Source organism: Pocillopora verrucosa, chromosome 2, assembly GCF_036669915.1.
Source record: "Pocillopora verrucosa isolate sample1 chromosome 2, ASM3666991v2, whole genome shotgun sequence".
Classification (NCBI taxonomy): Eukaryota; Metazoa; Cnidaria; class Anthozoa; order Scleractinia; family Pocilloporidae; genus Pocillopora; species Pocillopora verrucosa.
In genome coordinates, this window is record NC_089313.1 from 8,980,193 (window position 1) to 8,995,723 (window position 15,531).

At 40.0% G+C, this 15,531-nt stretch overlaps 1 long non-coding RNA gene across 1 annotated transcript in view; it reads right to left on the bottom strand.

Annotated features, from left to right (window-relative positions):
* LOC131799536 (uncharacterized) overlaps nt 1-10,253 on the bottom strand; it is a 32,499-nt gene extending 22,246 nt beyond the window's left edge. The window contains exons 1-2 of the long non-coding RNA XR_010716752.1: nt 10,198-10,253; nt 9,998-10,081 (exon numbers count right to left, since the gene is read on the bottom strand). This is a non-coding gene — a long non-coding RNA (uncharacterized lncRNA). The remainder of the gene's footprint in view (nt 1-9,997; nt 10,082-10,197) is intronic.
* Nucleotides 10,254-15,531: the final 5,278 nt, after the last annotated feature.

The following is a 15,531-nucleotide window of genomic DNA, read 5'->3' on the forward strand; positions in this document are numbered from 1 at the left end:
TATACCACCACAGTACCGCTAGCCAAACCTCCAGATCCTCTTAATCTCGAAGACAGGTCACGTAGAGGCGATAACTGGTTACACTTTAAGAGAGCATGGCAAATCTATGAACGGGCGGCTGGGATAAGTCAAAAGGACGGCCCAGTCCGTGTTGCTCATTTTCTTAACATCGTTGGAAGAGAAGGAGTCCAATTGTTTGACACCTTTACCTTCGCTGAAGACGAAAGCGCTGACAATATTGATGACGTCCTGGCTAAATTTGAATCTCGTTGTTTGCCGCAGCGAAATCAGACGTATGAACGGTACCTCTTCAACAAGAGAGAACAAGAACCAGGAGAAAGTGTCGATCAATATTGCACAGCACTGATGCGCCTTTCTGAACACTGTGGGTTCCTAACCCTAAGAGACAGCTTGATAAGAGACCGCCTCATCCTTGGAGTCAAGAATGATCGGTCACGCAAGAAACTTTTAGAGAAGAAAGATCTCACTTTGGATAACGCGTTGGATATCCTGCGAACACAAGAGCTAACTGATATACGCGCTTTAGACATGACAACTGAAGAAGCTAATGTGAATAGGGTAAAAGCCAAGAAAACGAAACCGCCTAAGACCCAGACTGAGGATACAACACCGCATAAACACACTTCAGGTAAGAAGCGGACTCCTCCGTGGAAGTCAAGAGAAAAAAGTTCTGGTAACCCCGACAACGTATACACACGAGAATGCAAGTTTTGTGGTACTGTTCACGAGATGAAAAAGTCAGCTTGTCCAGCAGTTGGCAAGAAATGCACCAAATGTGGCAGAGACGGACACTTTGCAAAAAAATGCCACTCTCGCTCTGTCAATCACGTACAAGATTGTTAAATCTACAGCCACAAACCCTCCCCCACATCAGCTTATGTAACGGCGTGCCTTAACAATAATGCCCAAGTACAACTTCAGATTGATACAGGTGCTTCATGTAATATTCTCCCCAAAAGTGCCTACATCCGGGCTACAGGAGACAAACAGTGTACAAACCTTGAACAGTCGTTTACAAGGCTCATCATGCACAACAAGACTGTAGTCTGGCCACTTGGTCAAATCCGCCTACTTACTGAACAGAAAGGAAGAAAATATGGAGTTCTTTATCACATTGTGAAGCAAGATTTGACACCCCTCCTCTGTCGAACGACGTGTGAAAAGATGAACCTGGTCAAAATCTTGGATGCTGACGTAAATGCGATTCACGACGAAAGAATTGACGTCTCGTCAAATGTTAGAAGTGATCCTATCCTATATGAATTTACCGATATCTTCACTGGAATTGGCTGCCTTGAAGGAACCTACTCCATTCAAGTGGACGAAGGTTCCCGCCCGGTGGTACATCCCCCTCGTAAAGTGCCAGTCCCACTTCGAGATACCCTCAAGTTAGAGCTGGATAACATGGTGAAGAGTGGTATCCTCGCCAAGGTAGTTGAACCGACATCATGGGTCTCTAGCCTTGTCATAGTGAAGAAATCTAACGGGAAAATACGAGTATGTCTGGATCCTCGAGATCTCAACCGCGCAGTGAAACGCTCGCATTATCCACTTCCAACTATTGAGGAAGTAGCAACTCGCCTTAGTGGTGCTAAAGTCTTTAGCGTGTTAGATGCCAAATGTGGATTCTGGCAGGTACAACTTGATGAAAAGAGTAGTTACTTGACAACCATGAACACACCTTTTGGTCGCTATCGATGGCTCAGAATGCCATTCGGAATAAACTCAGCCCCAGAAGTATGGCAACAACGAATGCACGAGCTAGTAGAAGGACTCGCAGGTGTTGAAGTCATCGCCGATGATTTCCTAGTTTGCGGTTTTGGAGACTCTAATGAAGCTGCAATTGCCAACCATGATCAGAATCTCAAGGCTTTCCTCAGTCGCGCAAGAGAAAGAAACCTCACTCTCAACAGCGAGAAGTTGAAACTTCGACAGTCACAAGTTCCTTTCATAGGACACCTCCTTACAGCGGAAGGTCTAAAACCTGACCCGTCAAAGGTACAAGCTATAGTGGACTATCCAGTGCCTACCAATCTCGCTGAACTCAGAACGTTTCTGGGAATGGTGCAGTATCTGGCGAAATTGTGCCAACATCTGTCTACAGCATCACAGCCCTTAAGACAGTTGGAAAAGAAGGAAATAGAATGGCATTGGCAACACCCCCAAGATAAAGCCTTCAAGGAGATAAAAGAGCTCATCACTAAAGCCCCAGTCCTACAGTACTTTGACGTGAGTAAGAATGTCACTATACAGTGCGATGCCTCACAGTAAGGCATTGGCGCAACTCTACTTCAGGAAGGACAGCCAGTTCACTACGCCAACAGGGCACTGACGTCGACAGAGCAAAATTACGCACAGATTGAGAAGGAGCTCTTAGCTGTTGTATTCTCTTGTGAGCACTTCGAGCATTACATTTATGGCAAGCACGTCACAGTCGAAACAGATCACAAGCCACTGATTGCTATACAGAAGAAGCCAATCAATACAGCTTCTAAGAGATTACAGCGTATGATGCTACGTCTTCAAAGATTTGACCTGAATCTCACTTACAAGCCAGGCAAAGAGATGTACATCGCTGACGCACTTTCTCGCGTTCTACCTAAGCAGTCAAAGGTACCAAATGCTAGCACCTCATCCTGCTATAAAGATCTAGAAACTGTCAACTTTGTTGAAGACTTATCGATATCAGAGTCGACACTTGCCAAGTTTCAAGTGGAAACGGCCAAGGATGAATCTTTACTAGCGTTGTCACAAGTTATACGCGCTGGCTGGCCTACAAAAACTTCCATGGTACCTACAAGCGCACAGCTTTTCTTCAAATACCGAGATGAAATGATGCTCCAAAATGGCCTAGTTTTCAAAGGAACGAAGATAGTTGTCCCAGAGAGCCTTCGCCGTGACATGATAGAGGAAACACACAAGTCCCATCAGGGACTCCAAGCATGCCTTCGAAGGGCCAGAGAGGTTTTCTTCTGGCCAGGAATGTCTGCACAACTCAAGAATCGTATTGATAAATGCTCTATATGCCAAAGTGTGAGACCTGAACAAGCCAGTGAACCTCTTCAGCCTCACCCAGTTCCTGACAGGCCATGGCAACGAGTTGGAACAGATTTGTTTACCTTCGAGAACCGAAACTACCTCGTATTAGTTGATTACTACAGCAACTTTATCGAGCTGGATCATCTTGCCGATACTACGTCCCAGACAGTCGTTCACAAGCTGAAGATGCATTTTTCGCGACATGGGGTACCCGATTACGTAGTTTCTGACAACGGTCCTCAGTACTCATCCTCAGAGTTCCGAAGATTTGCAGTAACGTGGAAGTTCACTCATATCACCACCTCACCACACTATCCACAAGCTAATGGGATGGCCGAAAGCGCAGTCAAAACCTGCAAGACTTTAATGAAGAAAGCTCTTCTGTCTCAATCCGATCCATATCTTGGTTTATTGGATCACCACAACACCCCCACTGCTGCGACAGGTATGTCTCCATGCCAACGACTTTTTGGTCGCCGAACTAAGACACTTCTACCCTTCTCAGAGTCTTTACTCAAGACTGACCAAACAGTTAGTGATCTTCTCAAAAGGGATCGTGTCAAGCAAGCGAAACATTTCGACCAACATGCTAAACAACTCTCAGAACTCAAATCAGGTGACATAGTGCGCATGAAGATGCCTGGAGAAACAAAGTGGTCAAAAGCAGTTGTTTCTTCTAAAGTGGCATCTCGCAGTTACAAGGTTGAAGTCAATGGTAGATTCTACAGGCGTAATCGCAAGCAGTTGCGTTCTACCATGGAGCCACTTCAAGAAACCCCCTTCAAAATGGACGAAGATGACCTGACCGTTCCAGACAATCTGCAGGAACAGGACCAACCCCCTCCAGCAAGTTCTCAAGTAGGAACATCCATGTCCCCTCCAAGATCTCAACTACCCCCAACACCTCAAACAGAGCTGAGTGCAAGACCACCTCACGAAGCTACTACAACTGAAATACGGACACGACATGGACGATTGATCAAGCCACCTAAAAAGTTTGACATTGAGTTATAGTTAAAAAAAAAAAAAAAAAGAAAAATAGGAAAAAGGGAAAGATGTTATGATATGCAAAAAACCTTCCGGACATCAACGTTTGCTTTTTTCTTTCTTATGTAACTCTCAACTGTTATGTAACTTTCTGGACTGGTTATGTAATCACTTCGGACTACTCACGTGTCAGTTCTCGGGTTACACGACAAAAACATTTTTATAATAAGAGAGTCGCTATCGCGTTGTTGTTGTTTCGTTAGCTCTAAAGGTAACCTGCCTCTCAAGTAATTAAAGTTTGTGTTCAAAGAAGCTTACTGGACTCAGACTCACTATCTTGCTCTCTCGCGTCTTAAAGGACAAAACTGAGGGGCACAAAGATGTTTTGTTTATTTGCAACATCTTGGTTTGTGCGTATGGTTTTTTTTTTGGTGTCTAAAAGGCACATAAAAGTGGGGTTCTGAAACAGAATATAATCTGAAAGAGGTGCTTATAAAGCAATGCAGAGGTATGCTCTTCAGCATATTTTTGCGACCATTTTCTTTAAGAGGAGAAACATAACAAAACAGACACATAACACAGACAGAAACATAACTAAACCATCAAAGTATTCCAATCATCTGATGACAACACTTCCTTTAGATGTGAAGCATTGTATCATTCTTCTCAACCTACGTATGACTCTGTCATCAAGCACAGCAAAGTGTGAATGAGGACTTTCATTGATGAACCACATTAAAAGCTCTGCACAAACCTGTAATGAAACAACTGTAATGAAAATCTGCTCAAAAAGTTGCTCAAGTTTCCTGGAGATAGCCAAAATATGGCCTATGCAGATCAATTACAATAAACCCTCTGAAGTGACAAGTCTGAACCAACAAGAGAGTTATGCAGTTATTAAGAAGGAACCCAAAGGAGTGGAGTGGTCATCTATTCAAGATAGAAGAACCTCTCTTCGTTAGCCATGTTCCAGCAGGTTGCACATGGAAATATTAATATTAAGAAAGATATACATCATACTCCTTTATCTCAAACTTTGAGGAGTGGTAACACCAAGACATTTTTAACATTACATTCAATTTGCAACCAGCCCGAGATAACCTCTTTCCTATTGTCAGTTAAGCAGTGAAACAAGCCTCCAGGTAGTATTGTTGACATAGAGAATGATTCTAGATTATAGAGTCCACTGCGTGAACACCTTAGCAAAATAAGAGAGTGGTTTTGATTTATTCATATATTTATATATACATATTCCTAATTTAAATTGTTTATTTCATTGTATAATTTTTTTTCGTTTCATGAATAGACTATTAATAAAAAGTATAATATATAAAAGTATAAATTGTTGTATGTATATACATATATATTTTATCTTAACTGATGTGATGCTTATATCACTTTATCAGCCAAAAGAGTAAAAATAGAGGCATCCATAACATTAAATATGATTGATGCTTTGTGTTGAATATCGTTAATGAAAAAATTCCTCATGGTAAATCATTTTGGCTTGTCACATCCACATCCTAATTTCACAGACCTTTCAGTGAATCTTCATAGTTGTTTAACTCAAAAGATGGCACTCATAAATATTTTAAAGGGGATTTGTTGCAATTTGGTGCTGTAGAGGAAGTCAAAACACAGTAGATGCAGATCAAATTATGCAAACCAACAGAAACCCTCCCAAACAACAAGTGCAAACCAATAAAAGAATTACATAAGATGAATCAACTGTAAGATAAAATACAATAGGGCCACATAGAACTCAAAGGTAGAAACAATCATCCACCCCTTAACACACCAGTGAGGAAAGACATTCTCCAGAAAGTTTATAGAATACCAGCAAACTCAAATGTAACAACCATCATCAGAACCTTGTTATGTAATTCTATGCATCAACTGTATGATTGCCTTGTAGAAAGCATCACTCCAATCTGGAATAAGCAGCAGATCATGATGACAAAGAAGTCAACCCTGGCAGACATTGCCAATCATCATAAACAGATAATAATTGAACTATGAAAGGGGGATGTTGCAGCAATTCTTTTAAAGATGACAGATCTCTGATTGTCCTTTTCATTTCTCATTTTAGGCCCCTGGTGACATAAAGTAATTCATCAGGAAAGAAACCACAAGCAATTCACCTACACTTCTGGCATTTAACCTTGTGGAAGAGAAGTCAACTGTGAAAGACTCAGGCCAGCTCTTTACTGTCATAGATAGGAGTGTGTTTTTAGAAGTAGCATTTCTCTCTCCCCTGTACAGAAAACATGAATGAAGACAGCAATAAACTACAAGGTAAGTTAGCACACTATTTTTATTCCTTTAATATTAACTATTAAAGGAGTGAAAAGAAAAAAAACCGCAGACATTATTACTACTATTAATAATTGCTATATAATATTAATATAATATAATAATATAATTATAATTGCTAGACTAACTAATAACTATTAACTATTGGCATGCTGACATTAAAGTAACAACACATCAAATGTTCCTGCTGAACATCATTGCCATAAATATTACAACTTTTTGTAATGCTAGTGTAACCACAACTGCTTTCTAGATAATAATAATAATAATTCATGTAAATTTTATGTATACATGTCATTACATAATTATAGTGATTAAATCACTATTGTTGCAGGGTTATGAGAAATGAGCACTTGCCCACTTGCCCGGACAAGTGTGAAAACTGCTTGGAGGAGTACAAACCTTACACTTTTTGATGCATTTATTAAAGACACTCACCCAATATCGAGTCCTGTCAAAATTTAGTTTTCATCCCTGTTGTTCTTCGTTTACATCTTGACATTATGTTATTTCTATAAACTAAAAAACAGAAATAATATTCTCATCACAGAATCTGCAGCAGATCCACTAGTCAGCTGCTACATACATGCTGTCTCCCTAGTAAAGAATGCAAAATCATCAAACAAGAAATATTTCGACTGTACTTTGCAAAAAGGGGCAGAATCTGTAAGTGTAGTTTGCTTTGTATCACAGAAACAGCCAGAGCTTAAAACATTAGACCAAACCAAAGCTGCAGTGAGAGTGAGTAACTACAACAAGTCCCTCACAGGTGACATTGTACTGGACCAGCCACAACAGTGACACCTGTTGCCCAAGTACCATTTAACTACTGTGAAACTTTGACAGCAAGAGGAATAATGGCCATTTCATCTATAAATCAAGCTGCTGCATAGCAACTGGTCACAGTTAAAGCAGAGGCTGCCCATGTATTGGGTGTTAAGAAAAATAATATCAACTCTACACCAAGGAGTGTTACGTAAGCAAGAGGAAACAATACATGACACAACAGCCTCCATTAAACTTGTGCTATGGGAGTCTTGAGTGGACTCATTAGAAGTAAACAAAACATACCTTCTACAGAATCTTAGGGTGAAAACAAACAGAAGTGAAATGTACCTCAACACAGCAAAAGACAAACAATTCATTTGTAAAGAGGACCAACCGTAATGCGTAATATTGAAAACAAAACAAAATGACACAATGGAATTGGTGTGTAATTATAACTAGTAGTGCAGTAACTATTTCACAAGCCAAGTAAAATGACTCTGAAAAAAGGAATTAGACATTTTAAACATCCTAAAATCAAAAACCATACCCCACTCCCTTGCCTGTTGGTCGAATGCATCTCCCAAATCTCCGATTATTGCCAGTATTGTTATTAAATAAACATTATTATCAGTATCCATATTCTCCATACTAATCTCTAGACATTTCCTGGGGTTTTGACGAGGAGAATTTGTTCCTCTCCTTTATTCTCATGACCTTTTAAGTTTAATTTAGGGATGATGTTGTAAGGAGAAATTAGAAGTTAGTTTCTCTTAGGGGTTAAAGGGTTAAATACAAGCAGATTTCAGCACCATCACTTTTTCAAACTTGATAGGAAGTTTGTGATTAGTTTATAAAGTTCACAATAAAGTTATTGAAGAGTAATTCAGTTGTGTTTCAGTATGTTGCTTGCATTTATTGTCTTTTTACTCAGTTGTCAACAAAGAACTTGAACATTCTTGGTGAAGCTCAACCTTTCAAGGTTGATAAGGTGCCAGTTACAGGTCCATTCATGGTCCTTACTTCAGGGATTTTCCTTGTTTCAAGGTTCTTACTGCTCCTCATCTTTAGATGCCCTGTGTCATTCCTTGAGGAACAGAAATCTTAAAGTAAGGCATCTTTGTAGTCCTGGACTGAGAACTGTATGCCAATTTTTAAGGGCCAAATGTTCTTCATGTCAGGACACTGGTTTTTACTTTCAGGAAAAGCATTCTTTATATGAGAAATTTACCAGTCCTTATTTGAGGACTCTTCCTAATTTTAAGTTCTTTGTGTTTGTCATTTTCTAATACCTTCCCTATCCTTATTTTGCAGAGACCAAACCTGGAATCCAATAATTAGGATCGGCACATGAAAAGTTTGACATTTGAATTAATTAGGTTCAACAGATTTGTATTTGGATCGACTTGCCACTCTACTTGACCAGGCTTGTCGGATAGATTGGCAAAAGATCAACTTCATATCGTATGTCAAACCATTGCATGTGCCAAATCTAATGTATACATTACAAATACATTAAATAAATAAATTTTTACCCTGAGTTCTCCACATTTTTTATGTTTGTAATGCACACAACTTGTTTTGCAACAAAATGGCAGGAAGAGCAGAAAATATGTTCAAGAAAGAGCACAAGATATACATGCCTGAAGTGTGTGAACTACTTCTGTATGCCACCAGCCAGAGTTTCTTTTTAGTTGAGGACAAGTGCAAACTGGATGAGGAACAGTGATGTTTCTTTAGGAAATGAGCAATAATAGAAGGCAAGCTAAATTCAAAACTTGTCTTCTTGTGGCAGCAAAACCTCCAATCATCTCTTACAAAAAGGGAAAATCCCTTAAAGACATGTTTGTGTGAGCAAAACATAATTTGAAGACAATAATGTGACGCGTTCACAAAAGCCAAATGGGGGGGTCCGTGTCAGTCTGTCTTTACCTTTAATCTCACTGCATCTTGAGTTACCTTCATCACACTTGCAAGAAAAATATTCATTTGTCATGTTCACTTTTCCAATCCAGTTCGACTTAATTAGGTTCAACATTTGAATTAACAGCTGAACTTTATTATTTGGGTCAACCCAAATAGGTATTAGGTTCTGCACATGTAAAGTTCGAGTTCCAAAAGTTCCAAACCGACGTTTGGTCTGTCCGATGTATTTGTTGTCACAGTCATTGCAAGGAATAGAATAAATGGCGTTGGTTCGTTGTTCTTTCATGACAGGATCCTTAGGTACATGGTTAAAAGAGCACCAAAAAGCAGTTTTCCTTTGCAAAAAGGAAAATTCAGCTTTATGGGAGCATACATGCCTAACTAACCATACAATTGGGTGGGATAATTCTAAAATTATCACCACTAATCAGCGTTACCACCAGCGCCTTTGTTTGGAGGCTTGGCATATTAACTCCGCCCACGCTCCTTTAAATCGTGACGATGGCGGTTTGCTTCCTGACGCCTATTTACACCTCGTCAGAAAAAGGCCACTAATTAGTGGTCATATAAAAGGACCTCTTGTTGCAGCGTTTAGATCACCCCTGATGAAGGCACTAGACAGGAGTGTCGAAACGTTGGGTCTATGAATTGTAACTTTTTCGGTTACATTCATTAAATCTGCAGACCAGAGTAGCATCAAACTATGTCTGATTGTCCACCTGGTTGCCGTGTGAACTTTAATATATTATATCCTCATGTGTCTATCGCAAAACGATAAGCGTGGAACTTTTGACAGCTATTCGCTTGATCCTGGTTACTAAGTAAACGACGAAATGAGCTGAGGAAATCGGACGTTCCAGTATTCAGTGCCATTTCAGCAGTATCTTCTAGTATAAAGACATGATAGCCCCAACTAAAAAAGTAGATAAAAGCTCAAAAACAGTACCTATTAGCGTTGCCTGTATTGGGTTGAATTCTCGGAGTCGTCGCGCCTATCAACTGCTCACACTTGGAAGGAAAGCGGAGAGACCTGAGAAACAAAACATCAAAATGATTAAAGCAACGATCACTTTGTAACAACACCGATTACATTTCCATCAACTACCACAAAACTGAAGAGATTATAGGGGTGAAAAGTACATCTACCAGAACAGAGAGGTTCATTCCATTGCCGCGATACCTGAGAACGGCTCGCATAGGCACCAAGCCTTCGATTTCGAGGCAGTAGAACTGTGGTGTAATCATCACGATACGTATCAGAGCACACAGGCAACATCAACGATATGTTGGAGGAGCAAGTAAGCTGATTTGTCAGATTTGGTGTGTCCAGTCAAATGACGGCTCCCTCAGTGATTTAAAATATTACATTCTTAGAAAAATTAACTGACAGGAAACCTGGCATTGATCTTATAGATTGGCACGATAAAATTCATTAGAAGCCCACAACAAGCTCCTGTACAAAGTCACTTGGTAATAATTCCCTGGAGTTGAGCGCGACATTTCGTAGACATAACGATTTTAAATCGCTAAAATTTCTCCTATTTATTATTATGCTTACATCTTACTAGCGCTGTTAGACGTAGACAATGTTTGGGTCGCTTGTGGGGGTCCCTTGTGGTACTTGAAGCTCGAAAACGAGAGGGGCAATCTGGCAGTTTTGAAAACTTTAAGAAACAAGGCAAGTCCTGAAGTTAGGAAGACAATGCGAAAGTTCCTACCCAGAAATAATCATGTACGAAACAAAGAACGCCAGGGTCCAGCGGTAGTAATCAGGTTGGCTGAAGAAAAGCTTATCGGGTACCTCCAGCAGCTGGACTTCGTAAACCACACAATTATCCCAGAAATGAATCACTTTACTGAGCATAACAGGGTGGGAATGTATCCTCATCCCATCAATATCGCCGTGGGTCCCTACAGCAGCCTGTTGTTTCTCACCATGAATCAAGAAACGGGTATATGAAATTTGTGTATGGCTCAGTTGCACAACCCGGTTCAAAATGTTGAAGTTCTTAAAGAGTCTGTTGCTGCCAAAGAAGTCCGCTTCAAGAACAATGTCGTATCTCTAGCTGGCAATGACAGTCCAACCAAATTCCACAAGGTGGTCAAGGGAAGCGTTTGCGTCGATGTCAATGAACTAAGAAACCGTGGCGAAGTGTTGGAGAAAGTAAATGAACTCAGCTTTGCTCCTGGCGGAACTGTGATCAAAATGAATTCTGGCATCGAGAAAAAACGTCTCTGAGTTAAAACGCGATTATGAAGCGAGAGGATTCCACTCAGACCAGATCAACTTCTGGGATGCTGAGAATCAAAACACTTTTCAATTTGAGGCTAATCCGGTGTCCCAGCGGATTTGGACCCCCCGGTCCAAATCCGCTAGCGGATATGGACTCCCCCGGTCCAAATCCGCTAGCGGATATGGACCCCCCAACAAAACTGAGTGAAAACATCATCCTTAACGTTCTAGTAAAAATGGATGATACTTTACGTTCCAGTGCGCACTAAAGTATTTTTTAATTTAAAACATACGTATCGTTAATGCATACGAACTAGCATCCCGTCGGATGTTTCTTTTGACCAAGGGAAAATGGGCAAGAATTCAGTTTACTGTCTGGAGAAAGGTCGTTTCTGAACCTTTTCCGCGATAGCCGAACACCGCTGGATTCATAATAAGAGAAAAATTTGTGACACTAATTTATTTTGTCATTGTTCAATGCACGAGTGTTGGGACGACATGGTACAGTGCGAGTTATGCGAGGAGTGGTTACACATGAGCTGCGAGGGATTTAAGACTACCCTGGAGGACGAGTGGCTCTGCATTGTCTGCGGATCGCCAGACTCTAGACGTCTTCGTAATTGTTAAGGTGTTATTTCGGATCCCTCAACAGTTAGTAATCGTTAAAATTAGAAAATAAGATTGAGTTCGATGTAATAGTCTCCACTTTTGTTAAGACGTACACATTAGTGTTGATTTGCATCTGAAAATAAGCTGAGAGTTCCAATAGTTCATAAGAATAGAAACATTTTTACTTATCATAGGCTTTACGAACGACTTGTAGTAGGAGTAGTTTCTTCGTTCTTGTTCAGAAACTGTTTAATGTTATTATTTTAGAATATCAGACTGAGTTATTTTTGTGACAGGACGCTGAATAGTCTCTACTATTTTTATGACGTTTCGTATCAATGTTGATTCGCATCAGAAGAAGCAAAGATTTATTGTAACAATTTCAATAGTTCAAATGCAGTAGTTTGTTCACATCTAACTCTTGCATATACTGTATGACTCGCTATAAAAAATGCGGTAGAATTGGAACGAAATGGCTGGGGTTTTTTTTACCTTTATTGATATTTTTTATTTTTTTTTATTTATTTATTTTTTTTAAACAATTTTATTTACAAGACGATCACTTACACTACTTACAGTATTAATTACACTTACATTGTACTTGCTACTTACACTACTGATACTTATACTTACACTAATTATGCATACACTACATTACGATACATGTATTATAATATTATTAACATTAATTTAATTTACGGTTGGCGTGTTTACAAAGTTCTTTTCAATTAAAAGATAATCACAAGTAAACATACAGTTCTCAAAAATGCTACATTTCTTTGGATATTTACTTTTGATATAGCTTAAACAAATATTTATGCAATTAAGTATAAGTCTAACCTAAAGCAACAGCAGCATGAAAAATTAAAGCAAAAAAGCCCACGTGCGATAAAATTTCGGAAGTTCTTTTTTTGCGGTCGCGATCTCTTTTAGGATTTTAAGTTTTCCCGTGATGAACAGTAGGAATACCTTTATTGATTTTGTGTTGTGATTGAAAAGAACATCGACAAAAAGCTTGCAAATAAAATTAGTTACCAAATATGATACAAAGGATGCTTAAAAGGAAAGTCTGGTAGGGGGATCCGAATCTGCGAAGGGGGGGTCCATATTCGCGGGGGGTCCAAATACGCTGTGACACCGGCACGTGGTTGATGCTGGTTTCGTCTGGGGCCTGCGTAAAAAGTTATTCTATTCTTGCCATCAATTTGAAGATGGATGGATACGGAATTGGTGGAGAGGCATTACTACGGACCAAGTAAGAAACAGATTGGCAATAGGTTGGTTCGATGTGTATTTTCGGACAATGCTTATACACCTCCCCTTTTTTAGGGTATTTACGAGATCTCTTTTTCGTCCTTGATTAGGGTGCGCGTGATTTGTCTTGGTGTTTCATACATCTCACTGAGCTCAAGTATCGTTTCATATATAACTGCCATTCTATATGTTGATCCAAAAGCCACCGATCCTGCGTTGGAAGGAAAACTTCAACGAAGTAGTTGTCTTTGCTGAGACTGGTAGAGCTGGAAATATGGATAGAATGGCCATTAGGACAGAGTTCTATTAACCAGTTCGATCACGTTGGTTAAGCCTGTGATGCGCAGACAAATTGTATTAAGATCTTAACTTCACTAGAGCAAACCGCTGAATTTTTTAATGTATTGGGCAAGATTTACAAAGCTTTTTCAGTTCATGAAAAGCACCAGGCGTACAGGCTCTCTAGTATTCAAAAGGCGGTCGGGCTGGTCAGCGACACTCTTCAGTTTCTGTAGAGGAATGAAACTTCAATCAGAAGCGCGGTTGCCAATTTACCAAAAACCCTCAATGGCCCACACGGTAACGTGGCGTCTTAGACTGTTGTTACGCGAGAAACTTTGGAAACGCAGCTAAGGAAGGCTTAAAGAGGACAACCCATTGGGCGGCATACTATTTTACAAATCCGAAGTCTTGGTATACTGTACCCGAACGTCCCATGATCCTGTCAGCCATACCAGTAATCAGTCAACCGTTACATCTTAACTAGAAGTGAAAACACGACCTGAAAGAAGTTGAGGCCCGTACGGGATTTGAACCCATCACCTCTGCGATTCCGGTGCAGCGTTCTACAAACTGACCTAAAAAGCCAACTGTTATGTTGGTTTTAAGTAAACCCTCAAATGGTGAATTAATGACTGCAAATGTACGAAAATCATGTAAATGTGAATTGCGGTTGAAGAAATGAATAGGAAGGCGATCCTCGCAGTTATGAATACCACTTAACTAGTGGGCCCTTTTAAGTTGAGGTATTGGACGCAGAAAAAAATTTATGAACGGGATCGGGATTCGCCGGTATAAACCATCGGGGTTACGGGATTGAGAGATAATTTTAGTAGGGATCGCGGGATTGAAGAACCCTATTGGGGACCTTTTAAATGCATCTAGGCCATCAAATACTTTTTCAGGATTCTTTATAACTTGCTATATCAGATCTTCTGGGTGCAAACGACTCAACAGTTCTGTGAGAGAAATTTTCCCCACAATATCGGTATTGAACCGTCCGAATTAAATCAAGTACAAATGGTCAGAGTTTTTGTCACTATCACGCAGCAACTCACTCTTGCTCAAGTTACGCGAAAGTTTTGTACACAAAAGGGATTTTCAGATCACTTGGCGGTCAAACACGAGAATTTTACAGGGACTGTTTGTATCTTTGTTAATTGGGGGGGGGGGGGGAAACAACTCGCCAAGTTTTCCTATGGATTCATCTTGTCGCCTCAAATAGATTTCGAATATTTCGTGTCTCACCATCATGTCCTCAAAACTCGTGCATCGCTCTTCCCGTATAAATGACAAGTTCAGCAAATATGTCATTTGAGGTACGGCCCTTGCCACTAAAGTACTGCTTTTGGAAGAATTCTGAGTCGAATATGAACTCTTTGCCTCGAATTGCTTGAAAGACGAGATAAAATATCTCTCCCGAAACGTATCGCTACGAAGTAGCCAAAATGACTGAAGTGTTTTGCCATTAGATACTACTTAAGATTTTCCATTTTTACGATAAAGAAGCGGAAATACCGGTATTCAAAAAGCGTGATGAGGAATGGGGTTGAGTTTGTGTTCATGAGATGCCCCTGCCACCCCAACTTGGTATTTTTTTCCAGCTGATCGATGCAGCTTTTCGTTAAAGAGATTCTAATTCGTTCTTGCATTTTTTGAAGGTTTTCTTTTACAGAGAGATGAACAAATCAAGCCTGAGTTGATAACGTAAATTTGCCACCGTAAAGAGGTGTAGTATCTTATAGAGTCTCTCGCACTGACGCAGCACCACAGTTTCTTTAGAAACTTGCTCGTCTCTAACAATTCTGAATAAATCTGGAAGGTAAATATCAGGCAAAATTCTATACAAAAAGCCGCCATTTAATTGTTTTCTAACGATTTCTGAACAATTAGCTTAAAAGTCCATCTAGACAAACTTCAAAATTTCCAGAAGTTTCCCGCATTTTTGTAAACAAACCTGTCAAACGTTTCGAAGTTCGCTCTCTTCTGATAGTCAACCAATCAGACCATTCAAAATGCCCTTCTAAACCAATCAGAGATCGCTTAGCGGATTTCCGCTGGTAAGTTTGCCGGCGCAATCTCCGGCATGCAAACGGTTTAGTAGC